This window comes from Tympanuchus pallidicinctus, unplaced genomic scaffold (assembly GCF_026119805.1).
Source record: "Tympanuchus pallidicinctus isolate F22 unplaced genomic scaffold, pur_lepc_1.0 scaffold6, whole genome shotgun sequence".
NCBI classification, from domain to species: domain Eukaryota; kingdom Metazoa; phylum Chordata; class Aves; order Galliformes; family Phasianidae; genus Tympanuchus; species Tympanuchus pallidicinctus.
This window is the reverse complement of record NW_026294780.1, coordinates 11,500,459-11,526,761: the sequence shown is the minus strand read 5'-3', so window position 1 is coordinate 11,526,761 and position 26,303 is coordinate 11,500,459. Positions and strand designations below refer to the sequence as shown.

Here is a 26,303-nt window from a genome sequence, read left to right as displayed (position 1 = left end):
TAGAATAAAGAGGTTTTAAAGGAAATAAGCACATGGCCAGTTCATAATGTCAAAATGAGATGGTTCTTCAGGCTGCGCAGTTAATGTGTGAAATTCCTTCTGAGGTTTGTGAATTCCAGAAATTTTACATGGATTTAGAAAGCAACAGTGACTATCTTTATAGAATACGCTTATAGAAGATAAAAAAAATAGATCATCATGCACAAAGATTCCATCTCTGAGCTACAAGCTGTTAGAGATTATAAGAGTATTCTGAGGAACACCTTCTTCATGGTATCACAGACACAGACATTAGTCTATGTTTGTACTAATCATATATCAGTCTCTTTTCAGCTGCCATGAGCACTCTCAAGGATACCAAATGCATTAGCACAAATGGCTTTTAGCTGGATGCAGTAGAGACATGCTCACATTTTAAAGAGTTAATACACAAATGTCAATATTAATAGAAATATATTTTGTCAGGTTCTCAGAGCTATATTTTGAATGTCAGCAGCTCTAAAACGCTTTCTGGGTATTCTGCTAATGATCTTTTGAAAATAAGGTTAAACGACGAATCCAATAATGCTTTTGCTTCCTGTTTCTTTGCCAATTTTTGATCCACCAAAAGGCTTATCTGTCACTACCTGTTTATCAAGTTTACTTAATAACTTCTCATAGAATGACTTTATCACAAGCTCTCTGAAAGGCTAGATACATTACATCCAAAAATTCCTCTGTACACAGTGCTTTATTAATTGGAATAAACAAATCTATTGTGTTAGAGAGAGAAGTCATCAGTAATTCACTGCTTTAATTGACAAAAGCTACTGTAAACAAAGATTAATATCGGGAGTTTGTCATAATTCAAGTTCATGTGATCTTCTCAAATGTTCCCATTCTGTGTTCAGCAAAGGCATCCCATCCTTGCTAACTAACTTCCTCAGGTACAGGTAGAGAAGTTCTCTGTACTAGTTTGTATGAAAGCCATGTGATTATTCTGTGCTACACTGTGCAACTTCCACTCCAAAAAACTGTGAGCACCATCATGTGAAGAGGAAATGCGAGAATGTTTACACTGAGCTTCAAGTCTGAACGTTCATAAATTCACGTGCCAGTACATAGACAACAATAAATCTGACCTTTCTGAGCCAGAGGCTATAAACTTTAAAAAGACAATAGGAAGCTTTGTCGCAGCTGATTGCAGCAGCACAGAGATAATCCCAGGTTCTTCTGTCTATAAGGGCAAGAAATACTGAGCTGTTAGCCCATTGAGGGAGATCTGAATGTAAGATAAGTCAATTGATTAGTGGGTGATGGAAGAGATAAGTAAATGGAAAGGACTGAGGGTCAAGCGCAGATAACTGATATTTTTGTTCTTCACTTCCTTGTGCAATTGTTTTGTTCATCCAAAATACAAATAAGAACCAAGCATACCACTTCCTTCAACACTTTCCTTCTGACCTTTTTTTTTACACAATTCACATTAAAGTCATAGCAGCATATTTAAAAAGAATTCTTTTTGGCCACAGAAGAAGTTCAAAAAGAAGTGGAATTACTCTTGACATAATAAATAATCCACAACACAAACAACAGTAACTACACAAAAAGGCAAAAAAAACAAAAACAAAAACAACCAAAAAACCCCCAACAACCAGTGTTCATTAGGAACTGGCTTGTTATGATGTTAATTTGGGGATTTCACAGGACAAAAGTCAAAGCTGTGCCACTGCTGTTAATCTGCCCCAGTGAGAATTGCCACACAATTCACAGTGCAAGAGAGATCAGAAGCAGACATCCTGGGATACTTAGAAAACAATTTTTCAGCTTCAACAATAGACAGTCTGACAAAATGACAACAAAGCAGGAAGGAAACTCAGTCCTTAAATGAAAACTGTATTGCTGCAGGTCATGCAGTCTCTCTTGGCCTCCATGTAGGTGTAAGGGTCCAGGTGGGGAATGGCACGGGCCCGTGGAAGAGCCCATCTTTTCTGCTTTGCCTTGTAACATCTTCTCCAGAGTGAGGTGGCATGGCTAGGGTTGACAACCAAGGTGGTTGTGAGGGAGGTAGCCACCACGCTGAGACACATCCGTTCCTCAAAGCATTTGTATTGCTAATATTCCACTTGTGACAAATGCAAACTGGGTTGTCCCATTCAAACACATCAACCTCATTAGCAGATGTGTCCTGATGCAAGTAGCATTTAGCAGCTCTTTTTTCTGCCTTCCCTACTCCAGTCACTTCTGGGTTTGTTGCTGTGAATCTGATCTAAAATGTATCACGCAGGACTGCAATGACTTCCTAGTACTCAATTTCCAAAAGCAGGGTTACACTAACTGCAGTCCTACCTACTCTAGGAGCCTGCTGGCAATATGCAAGGCCTTGCACTGCTTTGTGAAGGAGATTTCTTCCATCCTGTGCACTTTCTTAGCAGGAAGGAACCAGATCACCTATGAGAAACAACCAAAATTTCTGCAAATAAGCATCAGCATTTCAGTACCCTCACTTCACTAATAATATTAAAATTATTATTATTTTTAATGATAGTGAACAGCAATACTGAAAACATTTTATATGGAAATTGAAAGTTATTTCATTTTATAGGAAACAAAAGTCAAGTATTTTTATTAAGGGGATTTGGTGTATAACTGGAGAAAAGTTTAGTGTAAAGTGATCCTTCCAAGAACTGAGTAATGAGCAGTGTAGGAATTTCTTGTATGTATCTAGGAAACTGATGGATTTATCATCCATTATTTTTTTCTAGTATCATTTCTGATGCATTTATTTTTCTGGCCTCTTAAAATCTTCTGCCAGTTAATTCAATTACTTTGTGGAGAATAATAGTGCTTTTCTCATCTGTTTTAAATCTGGCATAGAATATATTCTGTAGGTGACCATTTGTACTTCTGTTATAAAACATAATACTTCTACTCTTTTTCCAAATGAACATCTAGATTGCTGCTAGAGCTTTAGGCTATAAAGTCCCTCCTTATAAATAAGCTACTCCATTTTGCTGATTTCTGCTGTTAATATTCTCCTCTCCCACTTTTTTTTTTCTAAATTTCACAAAATCTATTATTAAGCTAAAATGTATTTGCTGCTCAGGATTAGATTTATTTGCCTTTTTGACTGCTTCTCATCATTGCACTAATGCTTGCTTTGCAGAAAACCATACTCAACTCCAACATGTCATTACGGAGTTAGTTCATAGTAGCAGTAGTAGTAGTAGTAGTAAGTTCATAGCTCATTATTCCATGCCACGTGTACATTACTTTGTCAAGGTCATTTAATTTCATTTAACATTGACCAGTCAATATGCAAAAAGTCTTCTGAAATTCCCTGCCATTAGTACCACTTTTGAGTGTCCTGAAATATTCTGTGTCACTGATGCACTTTGTCACCTGTGTGCTTTCTCTTTGAGGTCATTTATTAAGACACTGGATAACACTCATACCAAGGGCTCTTGAGAACTCCAGTGTTAATAGGTTTCCATTGTGAAAACTGACCATTTATTCCCATCTACTTTTCCCTCTCTTTAAACCAATTATTAATGCATGAAAGGGCCTTCTCTCTTACCCACAAAGCTTAATTTCTTCAGAAATCTCTTTTAAAGGGACCTCATTGACTACTTTTTCAAAATGTAAGTACAGAATCATTGGGTCACCGTCACCCATAACCTTTATGACTCCTCAGAGAACTTTCATTGATCTGTGAGAGTGGACTCTCTTTCACAAAAGCCCAGTTGATTCTTCCTGTGATATTCACGTTATATTTATCTAGATATCTAATAATTTTCTCCTTTACCACAGTTTCTTTTATTTACCTGTTTCAGAAGTCAGACTCACTGGTCTGTAGCTCCTTGAATCAAATATGAATCATTTTTCAAAGACCAGGGACTCATCAATTGTCTTCTACTTCCCTGGCACTGAGGCTCATAAAATAAAGCTTCATATACACCTCAGTTAATAGTTCATTGTTTTCATGTCTGTGTGTCTTTAGGATTCCTTGGAGAACAGTGTCAAAGGCTTTAATTTGTGAGAAAATCATACAATAGCTATCCACTCCTGAACCCAAAGTATCTGATCATTTTTAATGACCCAAAATGGAGAATCTTGGGCACAGTCAGATCTGCATTTTCTGTATACTGCTAAGATACATGGTAGTTCTGGTAAAATGATGTGTGGAGTTTAGTTTCCACTTTTCTATCTAGAAGTATTTCACTTGGATGCATTACTTTCCCTGCCTTGAATAGAACAGTAGTTGTCATTTTCACTTACTTGGTAAGCAACACCATTTCTCATGGTGTGTTTCATACATATCATAGAAATATCTGAAGGCATTTGGTTAGTATACCTTTTTTTTGACTGGTAAAAAAACATGCTACAATTTCTATATTTTCCTACCGTATATTTTCATAAGTATTACTGCTTTGCTAATAATTAAAGTCCTGTTTCATTCAATGGCTTACAGAATTCAGACTGCAAACTTTTATGTTGTACTTTGAGGATACTAAAGACAAATGCCGAGCACATGGAAAATGCATTGTTTCAGAACTCTTTATCTTCATCAATAGCCTTTTTCAGAAAGCAAAAACCAAACTTCCTTGGCACTGCAAAAGAAGTGTTGAAGGGAGAGTGGATGATGGAGAAAATTTGGAGGCCAAGAGCGAGAAATGGCCACCAGCATCACAGGAAGTAAGAGCAAAGATGAAAGGTTTTCAGCTAGCGATATCTTTAATGTATCTTTGTTTACTGTTGAAAACCCACTACATGTATATTTGCAGGGAACAATGCATTACAATATAAAAAATTAATATAAAACTACATTTAAATAACTAATGTGTTGGCACCAGAACTGATGCAGACCCAGGAGAAATGTGGTTCCCTTGTTAAAGTAAGTTCATTAGCATAAGAAGCACAAATCTGAAGGGCAGGAAGGGAGGAGGGTTCCCAAGTTAATAAATATTTACTTCATGATTCTTGAATGACAGAAATCAACAAAAGCTATGAAACCAAGTTCCAGCAAGCTCTCCAACCTTAACTGGGAAATGAAATCAGAAGCTTGAACCCAAATTTTGATTTTCTTGTTTTTGTTTGTTTTTTTTTTATTCTAAATATGAGTCACAAGATGTAAATCCCTCTTGGTTTTCCCTACAAAGTTTGATTTCACAAGTAAGCAAGAATGGCTCCAACCATCTAGTTCTACTTTGCCTACAAAGGTTAGAATTTATACTTGTTTTGTATTTTTTTCCCCATAAGAAGAGAAAAAAAAGCAGAAAATTTGTTTTCAATAGCATTTCTTTATATATTTTTAGCATCTATTATTCTAAAAAGAACTCAGAAGTTTAGTATGTGCAGACAAACTGTCTCATACACAACTGAAATACAGTTAGCAGTCAAATACCTAATGCTACAGACTTTAAGTAATGCTAAAAAAATAAATAAAACTTATCAGATTAAATAGATGAAAGGTACCAACATGACACCATTGACATGTTGTAAATACTGATTTGAAGCAGATGTAGGGATATGAGTTCTACCAATGAAATAGCAAAACCAAAACTATTAGCCCTTTTGTTGGGACCACTCTCAATAAGACCGATCAAGCTACCTCCTACTTCACCTTTGAGCCCAAATTAAAGCACACTTGGAGATAGAAAGTACTTGGGAGGAGGGAAAACCTCATTACCTTGCTTATGACACCAGTTCCACAAATTGAGATATATTTAAGGAATTTGTTAAATGACATGAAACTAAATTGCACCATATTATGAAGATGGTGGGAATTTGGTCTTGCTGCATTGTGTAGCCATTGCAGCATTTCAGTACCTAAAGGGAGCCTACAAATGGTGGGGAATCAACTCTTAGAAAGGGTTAATAACCGCAGGACAAGGGGAAATGGTTTTAAGTTGAGCGAGGGAAGATTTAGGTTGGATGTCAAGGGGAAGTTCTTTACTATGAGAGTGGTGAGGTGCTAGAACAGGCTGCCCAGAGAGGCCGTGGATGCCCCATCCCTGGGGGTGTTCAAGGCCAGACTGGATGAGCACCTAGGCAGCCTGGTCTAGTGTTAAATGGGGAGGTTGATGGCCCTGAATGTGGCAGGGGGGTTGGAGATTCACGATCTTTGAGGTCCCTTCCAACCCTGGCTATTCTGTGATTCTGTGATACTTTGTTCACATTTCTTTCTCACACAGGGAAGCAGCAGTCAGTTGCTATCCACACCTGATGAGAATGTGGATAAAAGTGCTGCCACAGCCCTTCAGAATCTCCTTTGTGAACAGGTTGATGGCTGGTTTGTTCAGGCAAAATAAGTCAAACACACACTTTCTGGGCTTTCCAGCATTTGCTCTTTATCGGCTTGCATGCCATAAATGGAAGGATGCCTCTCAGCCTTTGAGATAACTGCTGTGAGGGAATTTAATAAAATGACTGTAAAGGGACGTGGTAAAACACTTTTTTCAGCTGAAAAGTGGAGAATAAGAAACATGGAAGCCTATGCAATCTGATTAGTGGCTCTGTGAGCTTCTCCATGCGTGTTCAATAGGGAAATAGAAACTGGGTCTGCTTCTAAAATAAACATTAAACCCCTTCAAAGTACAGCTCTAAGATAGATTTTCTTCTTTAATGCCTATTCCTTCATAACTCCACTGAAGACCAGCATCTGCTGTCTGTTTTTGCAGCCTACACTGACGCAGTAATATCTAAGACTGTTTTTTGCGATCCAAATTTCCCTACCATCTGGGAGGCAGTCACCTTTTGAGAGAGTGGAGCTGTCTGCATTTGAAAGGTTGCTGCTTTGATCCATAACCTCCCCTGGTGAAGGTGGGCAAAGCTGCCTTGTGCGTGCACATGTGGAGGGCAAGTCTGGTCCGGTACCTCCCAGGTCAGGTTTGCACTGGGAAAATAAAGCTGGAAATAAACATGTGGAGAAATGTCCGGTTGCCATTACTTGCAGCTGCTGGCAATTTTAAAGCAATCTGAAGGAGAGTGGGCTCTGACACATGTGTAAGCTTGCTGAAATAAGAAGGCTGCTGCCACCAAACACGCAATGCCTGGGAGACCTGGGTACATCATACTCAGCCAGACAAGGGTACCCGATTGTCACCAAAGCAGCATCACAGCTTAACACCACCCAAACTCACTCAGACAAAAGGTACTACAGACAACAAGGGCAAGTCCTACCTGGGAATATATCTCTGCACCAGAAGAAAAAAAAAAAAAAAAAAAAAAAGCCACCGCATCTTTAAATAACTGCATGAGGTAGATAAAGAGTTGGAGCTGTGCCAAGGTAAAAGTTGTAAAACTGGATTGATTTTTTGCTACAGCTTGCTAAGGGCTCCCCAGAGCCAGGATGCAATGCTCAAATATAATAATTGATAGCCTGAAAAAATATTTCTGATAAGTGCGCAACTGTAACGCGGAGACCTGCCAGAGATGAAGCAAGCCTTTGTGTCTCAGCTAACCCGAGTGCTGGGGTGACCCAGATCTGCAGCTCTCTACCCTGATTACAGCCGCATCCTTCAGCCGCAGAGAAAATGGGCCCAGGTTCTGAACACAGCATTTTGTTAAATGCTGTTGAGCAAAAGTAATTACCCGACAGCCAGGCCAGTGCGTGCAAAGAGGGAGAGCTCTGGGGGCGGAGGGAATTCACATTCATTAATAGCACCTGGCAATCCCAAAGGGCAGAGGAGGTAGTGCTAATCTAACCTCTTTTCAGCCTTCACCTTGGTGGAGTGACCACCTCAAGCGCTGTGTATGTGTGTATAAATTGCTCAGATTCAATTGAACGCATTAAGTTTAAAAAAGGATGTAAGTGAAAATTTTCAATAGCTTCTGAAGGGATAATTTATTAGCTCTGAGTAAATTAAAATCTCAAGCAGGGGTAAAGACTTTAGAGATTACTTTAATACATTTTATATGCTTTCAATGGAAACGTTCCTTTAAATGGTCCAAAAATCAGCTAATTTTGTCCTATTTAGTAAATTACCTCCTAAGGCTGTAATGTTACAGATTACAATTGCTAAAAAAAGTTATGCCTTATCAAAGTGGAATAAACTGCATTTTATAGGTTTAAATATAGCTTTTTTGTGTGTGTGTTTTGTTTTCATAATTCAGACTGGTAAAAATGTTGTGTTAAAATAGTGGTGGAAGGGAGTGTATCTTTTATTCTCTTGTTAGGTCAGATGGTAATGCAACAGAATGTCTTTGCTATGTCTCCTATATGCTATACTAGCAATTTAGAGTCTATTTCGTCTTTGAGACCAGACGCATGATCAAATTACTCTGGTTAACTGTTGCCATGCATCAGCTCAGTCTCAATAACAGCCTGTGCAAATGCTCTTAGCCCGTGGCATATTCAGAGTAATTTGGCATAGGTTAGCCCCTTTTCACTGTGGACTAATGTATGTCCCGTTATCTCATGTTTGTGGTGGACAGTTGCCACAGCCTGGCTGATGTGCAGTAATTTTACTGTGCTGAGACTATTTGATTATGCCTAAGCCTAGAATTTGCCCATGAAACTACTGGTTTCCAGGTTTAACGTCTCTTTGGGGAAGATGGCAGGAAAAACATTGGCTCTGAATGCAAGTCTTCCACATCCATCCTTTACACAGTCAACAAGCTACCTTTCAAAGTTGTTTCCTTCATTTCAAAAAATAACACTGCTTGCTCAGCAGAGAAGCTGGATCGGCTTCAGGCAGCTTTAGAGCTATCAGCATCTGAGAAGCCAACGACTAAACTTTGCAAATAGAAATCAGTCTAAATAGGGGGAAGAAGACTTGATTCTGGTTCAGAATTATAGTTCTTGCAAACCACAGGAATCAGCTGTTATGTACATTACCGCCTGAGATATTGTTTCTGCTGCGGGTGAATATGGCTGCAGTAGTAAATTTAACGGTGTTAAAGATGGTACTAGAACCAGGCTGTCCATTTCAGAAAGTCTGAATGGTTCTGATATGTTTTGTTTTGCCCTGAGTCACTTAGTGGTTTTCAAACAGTTCCTTGGGAGAATTCAGGAATTAACAGAGGCCACTTTTGGGGGTTTGGCTCTGGCCAGCCTGTCTCAGAAGATAAGGGAGTGCGAATGAGTATCAGTCTGTGCTAGATTTTCTCTGTGCAAAGAATGGCCTCAAGATCATTTATTTTATCAATATTGATGCAGCCTGACTTACAAAAAGCAGTCAAAGAAGTGGTAAAGTGATAAGTAGTTGGTGAGGAGTAAGTGATTTCAATGACTGGTGAAGATAAGAATTTGCCAGTAAGGTATGATAGGGTGAGAAACTGAGCACAGTGAATGGGGAGAAGGGAGGTGGCATGGACAGATAATAAGGATATAATTAGGCTTTAAAAGAAGAAAGAGTTTGGAGCAGAATTAAGAAAAACATTACTGCAGATGAGTATTTAAGGGAAGACATTAATAGTCTAAACTACAAAATAAGTTACTAGTTGTTACTGACAAAAGAAAAGTAAAATAAAAATGAAAAGATACATTCTTGTCCAGGATTTATTTAATTGCATTGAATGGGCCAATGTACTCCATGGTTTTTGGACTGATATTTAGATTCATATTTCTATGTGGATATGTATGCGCAACAATGCTTAAAACTTAAATACATAAAGCTCATGATTTTTGGGCTCAGATCTATTAAGATCTTTATAAATGTAACGGATGGTAAATCTTTTTTCATGGTGAAATTGTGGAGATGGTGGGAACAGAAATAGTGCAGCAACTGTTTTACGCTGCTCAGGAAATGGGCTGTTAGCATCTTTCCATGGTTTTCCATGTGGCATTGTCTGTATTTGTCACATGTGCAATACAATGGCTGTATTAGGGTTTAGAAAGTCTACACCATTTAAATTGTTTCTTGTTTCGTAGCAAATTTGCCCATTACCTCAGTAAGCCTAGCAGTCAGGACAGGCCTGAGTAAAAGCATTCTGCAGGATTCAAACTCTAGACCTGTCCAATGCCAGTTCTGAAGTACAGAGAAAATTCTGACCCTAAACATCATCTCCCTTACTATAAAACACCTGAAGAGCTCCCTGCAAGAGCAGACCAGATGCAATTTTACCTGTTGGTGAATAGATATCCTAGTGCCTGATTTTTCTGTAAAAATGGTGAGGCGAATTTTGAAACAAGTGCTTTGAGCCCTGGCACTAATGAAATCTGATTTTCTATGAATCTGTGTCCTGTCTGATGGATTTTGGTTTCTAGGAAGGTGCCAGAGCTGACAGAAGCTTTCAACACATCTTGTCAATTATGAAGTCACACTCCATTGCATGTTCTCCAACTTTGCATCCACATTTAGGGGTATCCTCTCCTCTACTCTGACCCCTATAAACCCTATAAAGAGCTGGAGCACCTCTTAGATCTCACCCCTCTGTCAAGTTTCTTATAGCCAGTAAGGTCAGAGTTTAGGCAGGGGATCCAAGCAGGGACGGGAATTGTCATGCAGCCAAAACATGAACGTATTGGTGATGGCAAGTAGTTTTGACATAAGAATTGCTGTGCTGGGCTTGTCCAGGATTGAGTCTACATTTATATCTTACCTCTACTTTCCAGGATCTTTTACTGGTACACTGGTAATTACTTGGTCAGAAAGTGATGTTCTGTCATCAGAGGAGGTTAATGTGCAAAAGCACTAGCTATACAACCTTTTCTTGAAAAAGTCATTTTTCATCTTGTCTTGCGTCTTTTAACGTTTGATTTTCACAAACATTTTTGAATCTCTACATTTTTCTGCTACACATTTTTCCTTCTTTTTGAGAGAATGTCTCTTGAAAAGATGGTTTGCCCACTAATTCTATGCCACTGTCATATACCAACATTATAGAAATTTCCGTATCATTGCTTTCTTTTCTTCTTTGATGCCTTCTAGGATGCCAAACTTCTTTCAGCAAACAACACAGCAGCAAACACTGCTTTTCATTTTCAGAAGGTACTTTCATTAACTTATACTCTTTAAATTCATCGCTGTTTAAACTCAGAGCTCTCTGTAGTTCAAATTATTCCTCTTTCCACATACTTTAGCCTGCATTCATTGAATTTCACCTGCTACCTACTGTCCTTTCACCTCACTTTCTTCTCTTTTGGAGATATTCATAAACCTCTTTAACACTGTGCTATCTTTGTGCCATCCCTAACCATGGTCAGCTCAGTGTTCACACAGCTTTTTCATAACATTAACATACAAAGCAATATTAGAGGTATGCAACTTTGGCGTATTCCCCCAAAAACTTTCAGAAAATCCAAATGCATTTGATCAATCCATTTTCTTTTTTGTCTCAGATTTTACTGAGGCACTTAAGTAATCCTTGAAGAAAAGAGTGATAGGCTGTCTGTTAACAAATCACACTGCTTTGTCCCAGTTGTACTGTCTCTAGCAAAGGGTTTTGCACATTAGCATTTCAATCAGTGAAGGTCCTTGGCAGATTACTTCATAATATGACTAACTTTATAGACAGAAGTTGTGTCCTTGAAGACAATATCCTATTTGCATGACTTAAATTGGGCATGAGGTAAAGCCAGGACCACCAAGCTGCAGGCCATAGGTAGTGAGCATTTCCTAATCAGTAGAAAAATTGACTTTTTTTATTTAATGTGAAGAATTGAGTCTTTTTGCTGGCAGCTGCCCCAGATCATTCTTGAATCTGTTTGAGATTCAGTAATAACAGGTATTTCTAACAGCCAGCAATGTCAAGACACTGCAGGACTGGAACCAAAACTGAGTTTTGCTTCTGCCACAGCAGCTGAAAACTGCTATACCACCAGACAGGCAGGGGAAGGAAGACACACTGATGGGGGCCGTGGGGCCTCCAGAGCTGGTCTTGCAGCTGCTGCTGCTTTTGGGAAAGACAGGCCAGTCCTTGAACCAACAGTTTGCTAAATCCTTTTTAATACCGTGTCCATTTCTGTCTTCCTGGATCCAAACCTGTTTCTTTTCTTTCAGTGTTTTTATTTTACTAGCTTCAAATTTTATGGCCTAATTGGTTTTTCTCAGTGTAGTTAGTGCTGCATTGCCTCATAGAGTGAGACCTGAGCACTCCTCATAGTGTCCTTCCAAACATCTCCATCAATTCTTCCTTTTTTAGCTTTCTCCTCTTTTTTTACAGATCTCCCCAGATCTTGCCCATCTCTCTCTCTCTCTCTCTTTCTCTCTCTCTCTCTCTCTCTATATATATATTTTTTTTTTGTGGTATACTTTTAAGTACTCTGGCAACATGGCTCTTACTTTTGGGCAAAAGCTGGTTGCTGCCTTCAGATCTCATGCAGTATGCTTTCAAGGGTCAGAGGCATCTTGTAATGTATTGTGGACTTTTGACCCCATAAAATCAAGTGATTGAAAGAAAGTGGTGGCCCCATAAAAATCACTAAATCTTAGGAGATACTAGAATATGCTTCTATAAAAGACAGGAGCATTGAAGACACAGCACTCCAATACAGGAAACTAGAGACTGAGTCTGCAGAATGAAGATCTGATCCTTTTATTTATTTTTTTACTCAATTTTGCTCTAATTGCTAGCTGGGATTTATCTGCGGTAATACAATTTTAATACTGACCCTTTCAAAATTATTCACTGCCCATTTTTCACACTTGTTTTATGAAATAGTCAAAACATTTTCACTCCTGCTCTGAAGAATTTCTGGATCTGTAAATAGCAACATTTATTTTTATCTTCTATCAACTATTAGAAGCCTTCAAGCTGAGACACATATTGTGCACTGACTGCAAGAAATGCTGAAGCACAGACATGCCAAATGTACCTACTGTTTCAAGAGACAGAGCCTACCATTTCAAATGTCCTTGTGCAAGAATCTTTCTCATGGTCATGGTCACTGGGGACATATCTGAATAGTAAAGACAAAGGGTGAAATCTCATTAATTTCAGTGGGGTCAGGGTTTCAACCAATTTGCTTCTTCCTACAAATGTAACCTTGCCAGTACTTTTAATGTGTTGCTTTAAACACATTCAAATCTGACATAACTCGTTCTTCCAGATTTTTTCCCAGATGTTTGTGTATGTTACAATCCCTCTAAAAAGGTGCTGTGTTAATAACTCCAACAGTTTTGATTTTTGAAAGTAGCATCTAATTTTAGAAAACCATTAGATAACTTAGACTGAAATATTCTCCGAATAAGTGGCACTTTATAAATCATTCTCTCTAGATGGCTGATTTAAATATAAATTTCTGATTTTAGTTTTATTTGCCTAAGAGTGGAGAATACCATGAAAAATTAATATCTTTATGAACAATGAAATGAAATCCATCCAGTTGAAATATTTTGAAAATTTTCCTCTAGGAAGGTGTAAAATGCAGTTTATTTGTGTAGTGCTGCTTACTGAGGGTGCAGAGCATACAAGAAAATACTGTAGCTTTTATCCAGATGACCTGATTCTTGAATTCCAAACATTGAGAAGTGGAAAGCAAGGCAAGGGCTAAAGATAAATTTCTAAAAAAAATCTGCATTTGTTTGACTTATGGATGAATAAAATATAGGGCACATAAAAGTGACAGTACCTTCTAGGTTAGTAGATTGCACAATCTGGACTTTCACAGCTGCAGTATTTTCTCATGCATGTGTTACACTAAGAATACTAAAAATACATAGATTTAAAAGACAGAGCTGACAGAACATCTAAGTAGTGATGAAATACTCAGATACACTTGAATTTAGATCTTCCAAAGAAGTCTCTTGAAACTAAATAAAAAGGTCTCTGTTCTCTACTCGATTTGATTTAAATCAGAGGAAAATTCTTGATATGAAACCTTAGCTATATGGACGCCCATGGCAAAGTTCAGCAGAGGCTGGGTGGTGACAAGGTTGATTTGAAAGAGCCTTTAAAATTTTGAGCCCAATCATAAAATTATGTCTATCTAATTTTATCTTCAAGAAGATATTAATAAAGATAAATAATAAGGCTGCAGAGGTATTTTGAATGCCTTTACTTTTGATGTCCTGTCTAGTAGGGGCTGGAAAAGCAAAAGCTGAACTTTGGCTTCCTCCATTAATATAGCCAAAGCTGTTGGTGCAACATAGATTACTGCCTATACTTTCAAGGGGAATACATTTTTTTGCCTGCCTTCAGATTCACAACTAAAATGAATAATATTTTGATGGCCTGAAGACTTAGTACACAACATGTGAAAGAGTATGTTCTAAGTTTTTAAGAAGTTTTTTTTTTTTTAATGTAGTTCCAAATCCTGTAAATATCACAAGTATTGCATAGTAGTATGCTATTAGTATAGTACTGTACATATGAAAAGTCAATGAACATTGCATGCTGTTGGGATATCATCTAGAACAGCTTAAAAGGTCCTTAGATGGTAAAAGATATCCAGGGTTGTCATTCCTGTGGGACAGTTCTTAAACAAGTAGCACTGAGAAACAAGAACACTCAGAGCTGGTCAGCACCCAAGTTCCCCTAGGAATCATGATCTCTTCGTAAGTTTGCCATTCCTAGCTTTTACTGAGTCTCAGATACTGATGACACAGCAGTGTGGTTATACACACTGTATTACATTAATCCATGCTCGCTAATAAGCAGCAAACACTATGTGGGTTTTTAATGCAGAACACTTTCAATAACATCACTAATAACTTTCTGTTCAGTACAGGCAAGTAAAGCTCCACCTGTGTTATTTATGCTTAGGATTAGATTTCATCTCACATAACTTCAGCTGTCAAGTTTAAGCCGCACACCACAGACTCCCTTTGTAGTCACTGGAAAGAGATAGGCATCTCCAAAGGGTGATTCCTTCTATCTCTCTTCGATGCCTGTCTTCAGATGGGATGAATCACCCTCTGGAGCTGCCTCTCTCTCCTCATTGTCTAGAGAGGAGTCAAGCTGACTTTTACTTATAGACATCTAACAGAGGTTTCTAACTCATAGATAGCAAAAGTGAAATGAATCCCACCTTCAGCATACTGTAATTTAAGTAGTTCTCTGCTTGGAGTAAAGAGGATTGAAGGAAGATTTCTCTAAGTGCAAGTATGGTTTTGTTGCTGCTGGTAGGAATGCTTTGCTTTCTTCTCTTGCCTCTCTGAGATGCTGACAGCTCTGATGTTAATAATGGAGCCCCAGCCGGGCTCCAGCGATTTTCAGAAAAAAAGGCAAGTTATGTAATTTTTTGAGGTAATAGCTGCAGTCTGGGAAGAATTGGCCTGAAACTGTCTGAAGCTGAGACAATCTTCCATATTAAAGAGTTTAATTTCAGGATAATATTGCCATTCCTTGAATTTATTTTTTTAAAATCCAACTTATTTCATTTGTTGTGTTAAATCTCTCCATTTGTTCACAGCATTCTTAATTAGGTCAATTTGAAAATTTCAGCACATCATTTTCAAGTGTGAATTTAGGGAGAGAAAGTTTTGCCATTTCTACAGTCATACTTCAGTTTTGGAAAGCACCCCACATATCTTTGTATGGTGATAAAATAACATTTTATGAATCAGACAAAGGATTTTTGACATTGACAGATAGAATGGCTGCAGGATCTATCAGACCACGCTTTCACAACATTTATCCATGGCCTGGGTTCATCCATGTAAGTCTGTGTATACGTAAAAAAATGCAATTTCATTTGAGAAATTGGTTCAAACAGATATAGGTAGACCAGTCTTGAAAGGACAGAAAGACATCTTACGATGTTGGCAAGACTTGTGATTTAATCATTTTGCCACTCTCAGTATTTTTAATGCCTCAGCTTCAAAAATCCTGTTATTACCTGATAACCGCTGCTTTTACTAAGGGTGAAAAAAATAAAAAGACATTCCTAATGGTCTGGTCTGCTGAGAAAAGTTCAAAAATATGAACTGTAAAAGCTCAAGAAGGTGGCAAGTGAAAAGATGCAATTAATGTAACACTTAATAACTTTCAGGGGGCTGACAAATTCCCTAACCTTCTAGGCTGAAGTGAGACACAGGACTGTGTGGTCAAATTTGTACCTGCTTAATGGGTCAGACTAAATTCTATGCATCCCTCTAGGCACAGTCCCTTCCCAAGACACAGATCCTGCTAGATGGCTAAACCTGAACAGGACTTCATGAGGCTTAATATGGGGTTTGCTTTCCTTTGAAATGGGGTCTCTGAATGAAAGTTTAAAAAGAAATAGAAGAGTTCTCTGTCCTGAACATGGCTGTTACAGAGGGATGAATTTCATCCTGAAACAAAACAATCAAACCGAAAATCTTTCTGAAAGAAGTAAAATTATAAGGTTCTTTTCAGTGTCTAAATTTAGATACTTAAATGAAGTGTCTAAGGTAGGAACTTAGTCTCATAGGGCTTAATATCCAGTCAATGGAAATTGAAAAGCACCTTAGTGAAGTTTCTGCTTTAAACTGGCTACAGATAAAGTCTATCCCCCTGAGTAAGGCATCTCATAGGTACATCAGGTCCTGATAGGTACCACAATGCAGATCTGATGTTCAGTCCAGTTCTTAATAATTTTAATTATGCAAGAGTCACTGACATGGGACTGTGCAAAGGACCAGGGAAAAGTGTCCCAAAATCTGTGTGGATATGGCTGTGCCCTGTCAATAATACTGCTTCTTGCTCAAGAAATTACTGGGGATGGTTTTGTCCCAGGCAACTATGTGGAATTCTGAAAGTGAAGAGAAAGTGAAAGTTTGGAAAGACCCCATTGTCCACAGTTCATACATTTTAGAACATATACGTTAGGAAAAAAATAGTGTTTAGAGTAACTTTATATATATAAGGCTGATACATTCCTCTAGGATCTTTGGAAGGCTGGTTAGGACTGTGCTGAGTCTGAGCTTTCCTCCAGGACTGCAAGGTGGAAACTCTCCTCTTGAGACAGCTCCATTCACATACTGCCACAAGCAGCTGTGAGCTCAGAAGTTTACAAAGTTCAGGTGCTCATTTTGAGAATGAATATAAATTTTGATAGTCCTCCCTTACAGAAAAAAAGAAATAATATTAAGTTTTTCAGGAAAAAATGAGCAAGTTGCATTTACACTGTACTGCAGAATACAGATTCCTTGTATTCCTTGTATTCCTTGGCACTGGTGCTACTATGTAAACTTAGTAAAGGCCCGTCTGTATTAGATTGGCTTTACTGTATGGAAGATCAGGCCCTGTGTTCTGCAAGATATAGTTTTGCAGATATTGTGTTAGAAACAATCAGTCCGGTAAGTTTAGTGACTGCTGCTTTTAGATTTAGCAGTCTAAAATCTGTGCTTGGCTTGGAAAAGAGTGTTCAGGACGAACATGCTGTTTCTGCAAATCCATAATCAGAACAGCTTTGTATCAAATAGCAGATTAGGAAGCATGCCATTGCATGTGTGGCATGACCCAAAACAGGTGCATCTGCAAGGTAGAGGACTTCAGCGAAATAAGATAACACTGTGAGAGGACTCTGCCTAACTTGCTTGCTTTTCAATTCTGCCTAAAGCATCCTTAGATCTCCTCTCTCCCTCTTTTCCTTCTTGCCTTCTCTCTCTGTCTGACCATTTACTTTTTATGCAGATTACTTAAAACTCAAAAAAAACCCAACACCCAGCATTCTTAATTCAGAATGAGAAGAAGGTATCATTGAAATAAGTAAACTAACCTGTCTTTCATCCTTTGAGATACTGTAAGGTGATCAAGGCATCTGGGCTGGCAGATCTAAAAGGGGATCCATTCCCTTCTGAGCAGGGGAGGGATATCCTGTTCTGTACAAATGTCTCCAGTCTGAAGTGCTCCAGTACAGCCACTCTGCATTTAAACAACACCATACCTTATTCTGGAATAATTTTTGCGTTAACTATCATCCCAAATTGCCTGCCACAGAGTGCTTGGTTAACAACCTAATCAAGACTTGCCTCAAGACATTATTTAGAATCATGAACAATAGAAAGGAGAGGCTAATGGGCATCTATAAAGGGCTGTGCTTGGAAACACTGGCAACACTTTTGGGGAGCAAAATTTGGGACTATGTGCAAATTGCATTTCTTTAACTAAGAACAGGATTTAAAATCAATGTAGCTAAAACAGTGATATTGGTTGTGTCAGCTCTTTTAAATCAATATAAGCCTGACAGAGCATGGTTTAACTTATATCGAGTTAAAAGTTAACCAAAATAAGCTGCTTGTAAGCCAACATTAATGTATCTACGTAGAGTTTGTACTGAATTAATGAAACTGATTCTAAATCGATTTAAGTCAAAACAGTGCTAGATCTGTGTTCAGACAAAGGCTTAATTGGAAAATGATTGATTGGATATGGATAATGTAGCCAGTGGTGGGGCATATCTGAGAGAAGGAAATCAGAATCCAAACATAAAACACCTCCAAGACTTAATAGGTGTGTCCAGGCAGCGCTGTGCAATGCTCGGATGTAAATAGAGCTAACAATGTTCAGACTGCAACCATTCCCCTACATATAATGGGTAGGCAGATGATATAAGCATAGCAAAAGGTGAGAACGCTGCAAGGGAATAAGGCTTCCTGACCTTAATGGCAAATAAATAAAATGCCACTTGGAATACTACAATGGAAAGAGCAAATCCAGCAGAACAGATCCTAGCATCCAAGAATTTTTTCCTTTTTGCTACTTAAATATCCTCACGTGTTAGCATTCTGAAAGGGAAAAATAGTGCGTAAAGCTTTTCCTGCTGTTGCTGGAGATCACCTTTTTTAGATGAGGGCTGTTTTAGTATCCATAGCCCTTCAAAAGCATTGAAGATGTTCTCAGCACAGTATAAAAATTGGTAATGAAAAATACAAATGCTCTTTTGACTCAAGAAGGGAATAACTTCATAATTTACACTATCTCTACTTGAGAAAAGAACAACTTCACTACTCATGAGTTATTGGTTTTCCCTCTTCATTAAGCATTCCTTGTCTGTGTTTCTATCTATTTAGTGCATGTTCTTCCCACTCCCTTGTCAATGCCCTTAGATACAAGGGATATATTTGAGACTCAGTGCACAAAGGACTTTCATTTTAATACACAGCAAATTAGAGGCACTACACATGCATGTATATGTGGTGTACCAGACTATTAACCTCTGATGTGGGTTTGTCCTCCTTGGACTATCTTTTGCCCATATCACACCACTACTTTTTAACACTTACAAACCAATTAATTTCTTTCTTAGATGCAGTGCTTTGCAGAATTTACCAGTGATGAAATATGCAAAAGAAGATACCTTATGAAAAATCTGAAGTATTGTCCTTGTTGACCGGATGCTGAATGACGCAAACTGCATACAGTACATACAGGATTTTCCATGTCTCTAAACAAAGGCAAAAATAGGTATAACTAGCCTGATACAGTTTAGTTATGTAACAGATTGAAGGTTTGGGTTTTAGTCACTGAAAATGTGATAAACAACATTGCGCATTAATGCAGAAAACAGATTGAGCTTTTTAATGGTACATCAAATAAGACTTTATTAGCATCTATTAGGTTCAACCCAAAGCCCGGGAAATAGCATTAATGAGCATCATATATCAGTCTGTCTGTTATTAGATAACATTATCCCTTAAAACTAGCAAGTCATATAGTACTTCATACTTTTTACCTTTATCTTTAGAATTAGCTGCTGACATCCTCTCCTGTTACACTGGCCTTACTATTAGTAATAGTGAACCAATTTATAAACCCATTAGTGACACTTTTTCCCGAAGATAAAAACAGTCAAAATTATCTGGCAGCAATTAATCTTAATGGCTGTATGCAGTAAACAGCAATGGGCTAATTCCAGCTCTGTCAGCCCCATCAAACAATCCCACATTAGGCAGCTTTTCACTGATCCATTAAGCATATTCAGAACAACAACAAATTCAATGCTGAAGGCATATGCACTAAACATTACAACAGTGATCTTCTGAAGCCATCATTATCTCTTAAATAGTACTTCCCCCATGTATTATCATTATGCTGTACATTAGAAATACTTTGATTAAACTCCCTTAATTCATAACAGCCAGCTGCAGACCATTTATGCAGTTAATCTCAACACAACAGCTATTGAGGAAATATAACAAATGAAGGCTGTAAACTGGAAGTCATTACTACGAAAGAAACTGGTTTCCTGCCCTCATAGTGCAAAGTGCATGGCAAGATTGTGCTTTAGGATGACAGTAAAGCATACTGAAACTACTAATGACCTTCCACATATCTGCAATGCCTTCATCAGGTGGTGCAGCCACGAAGGTGTGTGAAGGAGCAACCTGACAAACTTTCAGCAGGAGAAGCAAAAACATCCAGGAGCCCCCCCATTTGCAGGACCAAAATATAACCCAGACAATAGCCTTTCTGTGGCTTTGCTGTCTTCATTTGGAGCTCACAGGAATTTGTCACTATGAAAGAATGTTTCTGATTTCTTCCCCTAGCTTAGGCTAGAGGAAGCTGAAGCTTGAGCTAGTAACAATGACACTTTGAGAGACTGTAGACCTTTCAGTTTCCTTTTCTACAAGTAATAGTTGTTTTGAGAATTTTTATTAGCCTGTTTTCTCTTTAAGGTATAGTGGATATGGTGTAGCAAGAAAATTTGCATAAGGTTTTCCATGGTGTTGTAAACAAAACAATATTATTGGTATGGAAGGGAAAAAAAAAACAGTATCTAATTTATATTTCCACTCTGACCTGAAATTCATACAAGGTATCCTCATATAATAACATGAAAGTGTTAAATAGGTAATAGCTGATGGCATTTTCTTAAGTTTTCATCAACTGTATTCAGTTAAAAAAATAAAAAAATAAAAAAATCTTTCAGAAGTGCCCATGCTCCATGTTAGGGAAAGTGAGAGCTGAGCCTACGTTCCTAATCTAGATCATACCTTTTCTTAATTTTAAAAAGAAAACACATACACACACATACACACACATACACACACACGTCACACAAACCAACAAGAAATCAGTGGGATTTGGGTACAAAAAACACTTTCACAAATTCTTTACTTGTCAAGTGTAAAGAAACCATAAAAATATTAGTGAATAAGGCTTATGTGTCCTACCGTTCTTCAACATATATAAATAGTTTATTTGATTTTTAAAGATGTAAACCACAGACACAGTGTCTACCTTGCAATGAAATGACCAAATAAATAAAACTTCAATTTGGCATGGGCCTGGCTGCCAGTTCTGATCTCAGTTCCAGTTCATAAGTCCAGCTCACTCCAAGGTGGAATGCAAAATCTCTGCAGCACCTTTAAGACCAGCACTGAGGAACAGGCAACTGCGTGCAACAGGCAACACTCTTCCCATCGTCAGAAGAATCTGCTTCCTGATACTCTAGTAAAAACAGAGGTGAAATGTCTCATTACAAATCCAGTTTTGTACTTCTGTTACCTTCTAAAGCTCACGCCCTGCTGGAGGAGGCACCACTGCATCTTGGCACCACTTTCCTGTGAGTAGCTTACACAGCCTGATGCTGTGTGCCTCTAAGCACAGCAACGCAAAATCCACTGGCTTGCTTGTAAGCAAAGAGATACCATGTGAACAGTCTTCAGATGGATGCTTATATGCAGTCTGGAGAAACAGATCTACATACCATGATAGGTGTGGTGCAGTGCCTAAGCACCAAGGGTATTGCAGGGTCAATTTTGCAAAAACATTTTCAGTTCTGGCCGTAAACCTTAGCAGCTAATCAGAGTCACAGACTCTTATAGTATTCCCTCTTAGGGAATAGGAGAAGAATGGATTTGTGTTTCAGATACAGATTTCATATATTGGCCCTCTTCCTACCTCCACAGCACCTTGCCTACAGTCTTAGGCAAGTCATTTTATGTCTATGTGCCTCCATTTCCCTGCAGATAGTGGTCTGGACTAGAAATGCACCTGGAAACCAACGATTGTTCCCCAACATGGCAGAAAGTTGGGAGATTCAATTTTTTTTCCTAGGCAGAAGCATTACTAGGTACAAGATCTTCAGGTAAGAAGGAATATTAGAGTCCTTGTTCAAAATCAATGTCCCAGCAGAGTCTGAGCAATGAAAAGAAATGCAGTTTCTGACCTAAGTTTCTATGACTGAAAATTTTCACTTAGGTGCCTAAACGTCGTTGACATTTCATACTGAACGAAGTTCTCAGTGTTCCAGATGTAAATTATGGTTCGTGTATATGAGCTATTAGTCTGGGAGAAAGTAGTTTTTCCCAGACTTTAAGATAGACTGACTTACCACTTTCAGCAGCACACTAAGTCCTCAGACGTTACATGTAACCTTCTTTGCTGAGCTTCTCATTTTTATTCCTTCTCAAGCAATGTTATTCCCTCAGAACGCAGATGAAAATGCCACATTCTATACATTTTTACTATTTTATTTTAATTTTGAAGATCTTTTTTTTTTTAATTTAATCTCCATGGCAGGTAACTTCTGGTATTTCAGAACAAAGCAAAAGATCTATAGATGTCCTCTCCCTGAAAATGGACAGACAGGATTGGTCACCTCATGGTAAGTGTAATGCAAGTACTTGCCTGATTTTGGTAAGTACTGAGAAAAGGAAACTCTTCAAAAGAGAATGAGTCCAGGTAAGAATGAAAAGTTATTCCCAGTTTCTACTTGCTCATCCTTGTTCAAAAATTAGCTGCAGTTTTACTCAGAAATGATTTTTTGACTCGGGCTTCTTGTGACTGAATGTGAAGGAAGAAATATATGGCTAAATATATATTGTTCAAATGAAGTAACAGAAGCTACTTTGCTTGCTTTCCAAAGACCATTGACTAATCTTCAGTTTAGCCAACACAGTAGCACAGCAAAGGTTTTTTAAAGATTCCCATAATTCTGCCTAACACGCAATCTTAGCACAGAGCTCTTACTGTACCAGCAAGAATTCTGAACTGAAGAGAAAATACATAGCTACCAAGTTGACTGTAGGAAATTAATTATTTTAATTACATATGAATTTTATAAATGGATTTTATTTCAAATTATGGGCAGTGTTTCTTCTTAACTTGGCAGTGTGTGATCAGTCAAATATGAAATTAGCTGTGTAATATCTTAGTTTTTTTGCAAAAGGTATACAATATTACTGAGAAACACCAAAGAGTTTGGTCATATATATTTATCACATTAATGGCGTATTCTGAAAGGATCAAATCTGGTTTTCAAAAGAAAAATATTGTTCTCTTTTGCCTAATCTAACATCAGGTCACCCAGCAGCAAAAAGTAATTTGGACAATGTTCTATCAGTTTTACTGATAAAATTCCTAAGATGTGGCTTTAAGTACCTGATTTCTGACTGTTGTGCCATGTGCATAGAAGTACCGTGGACACAGTATTAGCACAGTGTGGTACTGATAGGTAGCAGATGAATAGGAGTTAGGAGTTAAAGGAGTGCATCTACACTGAGAGACAAGAAAGAAGAAAAAAATATTTCCCGTGCTTTATTTTCTTCACTTATCTAGATTTCTTTCTGCATTATTATTATTATTCAAATATTAATAATAATTTTATTATTATTATTATTATTATTATTATTATTATTATTATTATTATTATTATTCAAAGGGATTATTGATGTGTGCAAACTTTGACTGGGTCCAAGTGTAAACTCCCTATGCTGATAGAGCATAAGGAAGTTGAAACTAAAGAGTGGTCAGAGATTGCACAACAGTTACCCCAGAAATTACAGAAAGCATACTGACTGATAGGATTTATATCTCCAAGGGATAGAATATGGGCACTGAAGTACAGAAGTGATTTTCAATCTTTCTGAGCTTGCAGACAATCTGAAAATGTTTTTAGTGGACAGGAATACCCTTGTAGTGTATTTATGGTCCCAGATAATAAAACAGCTCTTTCAGGGACCACTGTCAGGAAGCCCAAGGGTCTCAAAAGGTTCACAGGTCATAAGCAAGAAATCACTGAAAAGAAACAATACTAAATTATCTATTCTATTCTAACTTTGTCTCTTAAGCCTGCTATGTTGTTATGAATCTGCCATATTAATTATCTGTTGTTATATTACATACCTAGAAATACCAAAGAAACCTGGCAAAGTAATTTTATTTAATTTCATAAGATCTTTTCTAAGAAAAAAAATCACGAAGGAAAGAGAAAAGAATAAAATAATAATTATATTCATAGACAATATGTCAGTAATTTATAACCAATTTATCAATGACCATGCAGCTGCACTCCCTGTAGCTTTTTTATAAAAAAATTCAAATAATGCTTACATAGTCTCTGAAAGCATAGCGTCTTAATAAAGGAACAGGAAACCACCAGAGTAATTAGAAAGGTATATTGTAGTGCATATAATGGTAGAAGGATGTTTGTATTATAGTCCAACACATCATTAAGGATACAATTGTTATTTAATGTGGCACAATCATCTTTCTACTCTTCATGAAATCCACTTAAGTAATTACTTTTCTTACCTCATTGGCTCTCTGAACTGACAGTTTAGCAAAGCCTTATGTCTAAAGAAATACTGATTCTCCATTTTTAAAGCAGTCTACGTCTACCTCTTTTTAAACCTGATTTCTAACAGTTTACCTGGAATAGCCATTTTCTCTTTAGAGAAACCGGATGGGAAAGTGGGGAGGAGAGAGGAAAACTGATGGGAGGTGGAGAGGGAAAGAAGGGAAAGTAACGAGAGAATGGGAAGTTAAGCATCCACTAAAAGGGTGCAGAAGTGTCTTAAAAAATGAAAATATTAAATGAAAAGCCTTGCTCCCTTTTTATCTGCAGTGTACCCACTTCTCTGTGATCTTGTTTTTGGAACATATTCTTGAATATGTATGTACATTAAACCAATTAGCTGATGTGTTTACAGAATGTTTCGTCATTTGTGTATACGTTAGCAGTAGAACACTAGCTCAGTGGTGCTGCCCCTTGAGTTGCTTCTAATCTGTTTCTATGAGGAATGCTTTCATGGAGCACAATTTTCAAGATTTTGGAGAGTGCAGTGTTATGAAAGTTAGTGGGGAACATTAACTAACCTATTATTTTATTTTCCTTTCTGCACTTATGACGGCAATAATATATGTGAGCAGACAAACACCACCTATTTATACTCAAAGCTCATTCGTGATTTTTTTTTTCCTAATCCTGCATATTTTAATATAAAGTTCAAGACTATTTTACAGAGCAAGCCCAGGATTCAGCAAATGCAGAACTGAAGTGCAACATTTAAATTGCTGAACTGTATGCTTTTTTTTTTTTTTTTTCATTTTAAACTTTAAGATCTTTTTCAAAAGATGTTGAAGTCTTTGTGTTTACTAGCATTACAAAAAGGTAAGTCTGAAACACCTTTATCTTATTTGGAAGATCTATGTTTGATGCTCTTTGTTTGAATAGAAGTGTCAGCTGTATTTTACTTTATTATATAAAAAAGTTTCAGAATTTAATTAAGGGTCAAGTACCTGCAGTAGATAAATGCAACAGCTAAAGCATATTTCTGATCTCTCTGAAGACTGCAATCATGAAAATTATTATCATTGAGTAAAACTGGTCTCAATGATGGTGACTGGGAGATGGAATCTGTGTTAGTCAGCCATAATTTACATAATAATGGGTTCCGAGTTTTCATCAGCACCTTTTGTTTGTACAGTGCTTACTGCTACAGTAAATTGTCAAAATGTCATTCCTATCCAATCAGCCAGAAAATATCAACAGTAAACAAGGCACAAGAAGAAATTCTCTGATTAAAAGTATGGTGGAGGAAACAGTAAAACTGAAGACACTGATGGCATTGCAGTGTTCTTCTGATATTTTCAATAACACTGTTGAGCAACTCATGAAACTTACTGTTATTTTTTAATGAAGCAAAGCCACAAAGGGAGTGATGTCGTTAAAAAATCTTAGCAAACTGTTAAATAACTGATTTGTTTGCACTTGTGTTTGTCATTATGTCTCTTCCATGCGGCAATTGCTTCTCCGGGCAAAAGATATTAAACTGAAAGTTTCACTACAGGCAGCTGGGTAGCCACAGACTTATGAGAACATTGTCCAAGAGCAACTCAATTGAGGCAAACATTGAGTACAAAGAGAAAATGCTGGTCCAGATAAATCTCTCTTCTCTCTCTTTACAACCTCACAAAGCCTGATAGAATTCAGGTTGAAATGAATTCAGTGCAACTTTCAGCCACTCTCTAAAATTCACAGAAGTGAAAGGAGAGGACAAGCATGAATTAGTAGCAGTGTTGGCTTTATAGCATTTGTACTTATGTACTGTATTAAAAGTTTCACATTGTATTTGAAATAAAATGGATAAAGTGGCACCCTGCCAAACACAACCAGAAGCCACCCTTGTGTGGAACTGAAGCATTTGGCTCAGATAGTACTTAATTTATTTTCGTGAAATGGCACGTTATATAAGTGTATCTTTAAAACAGAGAGGAAAAAACTTTTTTCAAAAAAGTTCCTTTGT

The 26,303-nt window shown here is 37.6% G+C and overlaps 1 long non-coding RNA gene across 4 annotated transcripts in view; it reads right to left on the bottom strand.

Annotated features, from left to right (window-relative positions):
* Positions 1–26,303, bottom strand: part of LOC128092184 (uncharacterized) — a 157,567-nt gene that overhangs the window by 87,661 nt on the left and 43,603 nt on the right. The window contains exons 3-5 of one of the 4 annotated variants that reach the window (XR_008211667.1): positions 19,130–19,216; positions 17,549–17,694; positions 12,766–12,823 (exon numbers count right to left, since the gene is read on the bottom strand). This is a non-coding gene — a long non-coding RNA (uncharacterized LOC128092184). The remainder of the gene's footprint in view (positions 1–12,765; positions 12,824–17,548; positions 17,695–19,129; positions 19,217–26,303) is intronic. The other 3 variants (XR_008211668.1, XR_008211669.1, XR_008211670.1) reach the window with 3 other exon arrangements.